Source organism: Miscanthus floridulus, chromosome 19, assembly GCF_019320115.1.
Source record: "Miscanthus floridulus cultivar M001 chromosome 19, ASM1932011v1, whole genome shotgun sequence".
Classification (NCBI taxonomy): Eukaryota; Viridiplantae; Streptophyta; class Magnoliopsida; order Poales; family Poaceae; genus Miscanthus; species Miscanthus floridulus.
Genome location: NC_089598.1, coordinates 8,806,221 through 8,813,031, shown reverse-complemented (window position 1 = coordinate 8,813,031; position 6,811 = coordinate 8,806,221). Strand labels below are relative to the sequence as shown.

At 47.5% G+C, this 6,811-nt stretch overlaps 2 pseudogenes; both read left to right on the top strand.

The window, feature by feature from the left end:
- Nucleotides 1–272: 272 nt before the first annotated feature.
- On the top strand, nt 273–3,230 carry LOC136525503 (uncharacterized; annotated as a pseudogene).
- Nucleotides 3,231–5,059: 1,829 nt separating this feature from the next.
- On the top strand, nt 5,060–6,522 carry LOC136529231 (putative F-box protein At3g25750; annotated as a pseudogene).
- The last annotated feature ends 289 nt before the right edge of the window (nt 6,523–6,811 follow it).

Sequence of the window (6,811 nt, the reverse complement as noted above, 5' to 3'; positions counted from 1 at the left end):
TGGCACTTGTTTGTCTTGGTTGTATGATCTTGCTATCTCCTTTCCTCTTAATGAAAAACTTGCGCTACAGCGCATGTTAGCGAAAAATATTACACAATGGGCATTTATATGCCATTTGAACAACCTTGCTTGGTATCTTTCACGTGACGATCCGGTAGGATACCAGGAAATTAGGTAGTTCAATTGGGGACCGTTAAACAACCTTCTGCGCACACCATCAGAATTCTAATTTGTATCAGTGTATATTGTTGTTGTTTTCAGGAGACCTGTGGGCATATGGCATAGCTAATATCAAGCAGTGAGTATAGAAACTATCCCTGGCACCTAATCCCTACATTCTTTTCTTACTCTGTTCATTTTGCACGACCATTCTCTTCTTGACTCAAATCAGGCCAACAAATTGTGTCATGCAGTTGTTTTGTGGGGTGTCTTTGTCTCTTGGAAGTTATCTGCCTATTTCTCATTTTGTATTCAATTCATGCATCTAATTTATGTATGTATTGAATTTACTTTTGTTGCAGTGAGTCTGCCATCATGCAAAGCCCTATCACAATTCACAATATCTGGCACCTCTGCCTCCACAGAAACAGTCCCTGCTACATGTGGGATTCAAGGGTGGGCTGATCTCTCCGTGGAGGCCCGCTCCAGTCTATTGTTGCCCTCCTGGGCTCCTTCAATGACCTCCTTGCCTTCGCAAGCACCTGCCGTTCTTGGCGTGCTGCCTTCTCGTCGTACACATCCAAATCCAGGTTCTATGCCTTGCTCTCACCTCTCCTCGTTAGGCCCCCAATATCCCCGTGCGTGCACCTGACGGTCACGAGCTGCACAGATGGCAGGTAATTGATCTAGCCAATCCAAAAACAGATCTTTGCTGGCAGATTCCTCAAGAAATATGTAAGGAGGGAATGCATTTCGCCGGCTCCTCTTATGGTCAGCAAATATGCGGCCTTCGCAAAGATTGCCTCATTGTCGATGTGTTCACTGGGGCCGGCCAGAGATTGGGCACTGCAGCTCAAACTTAACGATGACACTTTTTTCAACTCTGGCATGCTGACAGCTCCTCTTGCACTACAAAACTCTCACCTCCTTGTCTGTGTAGTATCCAGCCAGCACAGCGTTCCGGCCTCTCCCTTCTTGACTGGTCAGTTGGAAGTGATTCTTGGTCAGAAATGCAGCTCGGTAATTCACTGTGATCGAGCAGATTGTCGAGTTCAACGGTCAGTTCATCGCGATGGACAGCTACTACAGGCCTACACTGTCCTTGGCAGGGGCGGAGGCAGCTGTATGGCGAGGTTTCGCGGCCGCCATACCTAAAATGTATACAAAACACTACTATATATACTGTATTTACGTGAAACCGTCCGATCCCCTGTTGACATGGCCGCCATCCCCTGCTGATGACCTGATGCACGGATGGATTTTGTTTGTGAGCTGGTATCTCATGGGCCTACGTCAAGACTCAAGAGCCCACGGCACTGTAGGTGGTGCCAGGAGTATCCACAATCAAGCAAAGACAGCATATGAAGATTTCAAAAACCAAAGCTCAAGTCTAAAACATAAGGTCACTTCTACTACAAAAGAAGGATAAAAATATTGTTCAAAGCCATGTCTTTGGTTACAGATGTGAAATCATGCTTGATCAACTTGAGAGCTAACGACTGGGAACCACTATTTGAAGATGTCAAAACCTTTTGCAATGAAAATGATATCCTAGTACCAAATATGGATGAAGCTGTGTCAAGATGGGGCCAATCAAGAAAAAGGGGGAGAAATAACATCACTCAAGATCATTTTTTCAGTGTTGATACATTCTATGCAGCTATAAATTGCGTCGCGTGTTTGTTGAACCAACCAAGCCTTCAGTTTGTTGAACCAACCAAGCCGATAAATTGCGTCTCCTAGTCTCCTAGTCCTTCAGTTTGTTGAACCAACCAAGCCGATAAATTGCGTCGCGTGTTTGTTGCTGTGAAGTTATCTTGAATCGAGCTATTTAGATTAGGTTTGCATTTGATTATGGTGTGATGGTAAGATGTACGGCAGGGGAAAACCCTAGTGCCAATAGACATGAATCCACAACCCAGGGACGCCGTCTCAAATCGAGGGTCGGGGTCAAACAGGGTCGATGTCCCTGTTCTTCTTAGGCCGTCGTTCCTCTGTAGTAGGAACATACCATGGATCCATGAGCTATATCGAAAAGCAGTAGAGACGATTGGAAGGGAAATGATGGATCTTGTTGTTGCTGCGATGTAAGACGCAACCGACGTTGAAGAAGACTACCATAGAATTGGGGTGCAGGAGGCAGGAGCAGGAAACATAAAATTAATTTGCCTCCAACAAAACTGAGAACACAAAAGAGAAGAGGAGACAATGGGTGATCGATTTTGCTAGTGTCTGCCTGCCTGGTGTGAGGAGTTGGCTAGAGGTGGTTGATTTCTGGCTGGCACGATAGGTGATCTGAAGGAGAGAGAGAAGTCTAATATCTAATTGCCAGTGGAGACTCTCTCTTGTAGTCGGAAAAAGTCTACGTAACCTCCTCACCTATTGCGACTCGACTACTTCACCCCCTAACCTATAAAACTAGGTATTTAACCCCCTCACCTTTGCAAAACCATTTTAAATAACCTCTATGGTGGTTTTGCATAGCGGTTTCGCCATGCTAGCGTGCTAAGGTGGAATTTGATGCTGATGTGGAAGATTGACAAGTGGGTCCGGCTTGTAAGTGGCGCCCCTTCTCTCACTGATAGATGGTCCCCACCAGTCATCCCCAACCTCCAGCTCCTTCTACCTTCCATCCGTGGGCGAGGGATCAGCATCCACTCTTCCAGATCTCGCTCGGTTACCCACGGTGATTTCTTGTTGGCTCCCGGCCGACTTTTTCCGTGCTCGTGCAGCTGAGGCGGCGAAGTAGAGAGATGAGCCTCAAGAAGGCTGAGGGCAGCAGTAAGCTAGGGCTATGGCTGGGCGCGTCGGTGCGGGCGCTGTCGCGGGCGTGTGACTCGTACGTGCGCGGGATGTCAGCGTGCGCGGGCCGGATGCCGACGGCCGCGGGCACGTATGGCGGCCATGGTGGGATCGCGCCGGGGACCATGGAGGCCTGGACGTTCAGCTCCAGCTCCCGACGCCGTGGTGATGACGACGTCAATGAGCTCGTCCGCGCCAGGCAGCGGCCGGACGCGGAGGTGATGACGTGGCGGCAGCGAAGTCAAAGGTCCCGGACTCCCGGTGTGTAGCCGGAGCGTGGCAGTGGGGCGGATAAACGAGGACGCACCGTGTGAGTTCGGCGCTGACGACGTCATGCACGTCGCCGGCCCCGCTGTGCGTAGGGCCCGCAGTGTCTCCGTGGGCAGCGCCGACCTCGCCGCCCGCGCTGGGTACAAGCCAGGGCGTCGTGCGGGGCTGATCCAGCGTCCGGTCCGTTCGTCATGTGCATCGGCGGCGCATGCAAGCAATGGCGGCACCGGCATGACGGCAACGTCCTTTCTTACGTGTGCATAGCTAGCTCGATTTCTTCAGCATTCGTAGCTCTTAGTACTAAAGTCGGCCGGGAACCAACAAGAAATTACAGTGGGTAATCGAGCGCTCTAGAAGAGTGGATGGTGATCCCTCGCCCGCCATGGATGGAAGGTAGGAGCTGGAGGTAGAGGATGACGGGTGGGGACCACCAATATGTTAGAGAAGGGGCGCCACTTACAAGCGGGGCCTAGTTTTCACTCGTCCACATCAGCATCAAAGTCCACCTCAGCGCGCCAGCGTAGCAAACCTGCTATGCAAAACCACTGTGGGGGGTTATTTGACCGGTTTTGCAAAGGTAAGGGGGTCAAATACCTAGTTTTATAGGTTATGGGGTGAAGTAGTCGAGTCGCAATAGGTGAGGAGGTTATGTAGACTTTTTCCTCTTGTAGTCCCTAATGTCTTTTTTGCTTGGTTCATTTAGCACATATGTGCCTTATCTTTGGTTTCTTATAATCCAAACTAAGCAAAGGAATTTCCGCAGCATCATCCTTTGAGTTTTGATGAATGACCCCTATAACAGATGGCTATGCCCCATGACTAACAATGCTATGATAAAAGACTCCACTTTTATGTTAATTTTTTTTGGGGTGGGGAGTCAACCCAGGATACTGAAAATATTTTTTGTATGCCATGGTTGATCTGTGAAGGGTACACGAAATTGTATTTCATAGCATAATTGCGCATTTTTTGCCATACTTTTCACCTTATGTTTCATGCTTCACTAAAGTTACTGCAGGCCATCCTAAATATCATGTTCTGAAAATAGACATGGGTTTTGGCTATTGGAAGAAAAGTTTGAATTGAAACCAGACTTAAATAAAAACTGGTTTTCCATTGTCAATCTGTCTTAGCTTGAACATTAGGATTTACCCAGCGAATAGAATTCCTTGTTTGTAACAGTGTATATCAACTTAAAAGTAGCTCTTGTATAGCACATATTCTAAAATGTTTGCAGGTCACCTAAGTCTCTAGCAACACTGGTAGAGAACAGAGCTTTACTCTCGGTGGGGAACCCCCTCTAGTCCCGGTTCCCCACCCGGGAGCAAGCATCCGGGACTAAAGGGGGTCCTTTAGTCCCGGGTCAGGAACCGGGACTAAAGGGGGACCTTTAGTCCCGGTGGGTAACACCAACCGGGACTAAAGGTGCCTCCTGACATGCCACGATGGCCGGCACCCTTTAGTCCTGGTTGGTAATACGAACCGGGACTAAAGGTTTTTTTTTCTTTTTTCTTTTCTTTTCATTTTTTTGTTTTCTTTTCAAAATAGGTTTTCGAAGTTGTATTGTACACTACTAATTATACATTTATACGCGCGTATAGTATGTTTCGGTTCAAGCACAATGAACGTATTAAATCACACAATTCAAGCATAGAAAATAGGTATCTCTAGTCCCGGGCGCAAAAAATGCCGGGACTAGAGCCCATTTTGGCCGAGGATCAAAGGTCTGTTCTCTACTAGTGCAAGTTAACTGTCTATTCTTCATTTTTGAATCGATTCAGTTCCAACTTGCTCATTTTTTTTACTTTGTTGAAGAGAGTCTGACGTCATGCAAAGCCCTAGCAAAATCACACGTGCCTCTACCTCCACTACAATCCCTGCTGTGTATGGGCTTCAAGGGTAGGCAGATCTCCTAGAAGGTCTGCTTCATTCCGTCATTCCTGTTGGGTTCCATCATTGAGCTCCTTGCCTTAGCCGGAACCTGTCGCTCTTGGCGTGCTGCCTTCTCCTCATACCCATCTAAATCCACATTATGCACCTTGCTCCCGTCTCTCCTCGTCCACCCCCATATCACTGTCCATGCTCCTAATCTACCCTCCAGAAGTGACGATGGCCACAAGCTCGGCACGTGCCAGGTCCTTGATCCAGCCAACATGAAAAGTACCCTTCGCTGCCAGGTTCCTGAAGAGACATTTGAGAAGTTGTGCTTTGCCGGCTCTTCCTATGGCCAGCTGATTTGTGGCTGTGGCAGAAATTGTCTTATCATGGATGTGTTCACTGGTGCCAAAGTTTTATCTCCACAGCTCCCATTTACCAACAACACTTATTTCTACTCTGGCATGCTGACAACTCCCCTTGCATCACCAAACTCACACCTCCTAGTTTGCACAGTGTCCAAACAGGATGGTCAGTTTTCTTGCTTGATTGGCTGATTGGGAGTGATTGTTGGTCAAAACTACAGCTCAATAATTCACAGATTGAACAGATTGTGGAATTTAAAGGTCAGTTCATTGCAATAGACAACCACTATAAGCTCCACAATCCGTCCTTGGCCCCCCAGCTTGGTCTGCAGGAGATAGAAACTGTGTGGTGGGATGGCAAGGATGAATGCCCATGTCTAAGGCCGTGGATTGCGGTGTGTGGTGACATGCTCCTGATGGTCGACAATTACATAATCCTTTCGTCCAGTGGAGCACATGTCAAGTACAAAGCATATCGCCTCGACATGTCAACTGTGCCTGCAACTTGGGTGGAGGTGAAGAAGCTAGAGAATTACTCGCTGTTTATTGGGAGTGATGTGAGGAGCTCGACATTTTCTTGCGCCAGCTCAGGACGATGGAGCGGGCCGGGAGGAGCAATTGCTTGTACTATGGGTATTACAATCCGCCCTTGGTGTTGCATGGAATTGGTGATGATGCAGATGCTGTGTGTGATCCAGATTATGGCCCTGATGACCTTGTGTTCAAGAGCCTTGTGTTCAAGAGGAACTGGAACACCCGACTGCAGCCCTTCTGGGTGTACCCAAGCATGCTCTATCGCTGATGGCAAGTGATCTATCTTCCTGTGCTGAAAATTTCACCTTAAATTTCTTCGGAGATCAGAGGCTTGCATTTGCAATGGATAATGCACATTGTGGTAGATGAGAGTTCGCAGACTTGCATTTTAGTTTCCAGTTGTGCTCCATTGCTACTTTTAATCTTTTGCATTAGTTATGAACTTGTTAGCTATTCTGGAAAGCCTGGAAGGCTGGATGCTGTTATTCGAATGAGTAGTAGAAAAACGTTTGTATAATGTGTCTGAGCTTCCTCCGTCCATGCAATTGCTTGTATGCAGGCATCTGGGGGTTGACTTGTGCTCTACAATCTGTTTGTTTGAAGGGAAAAATATCATTTTATGCAATTGCTTGTATGCAGGCATCTGGGGGTTGACTTGTGCTCTACAATCTGTTTGTTTGAAGGGAAAAATATCGTTTTATGCAATTGCTTGTATGCAGGCATCTGGGGGTTGACATGTGCTCTACTATCTGTTTGTTTGAAGGGAAAAATATCGTTTTATGCAATTGCTTGTGTGCAGGCATCTG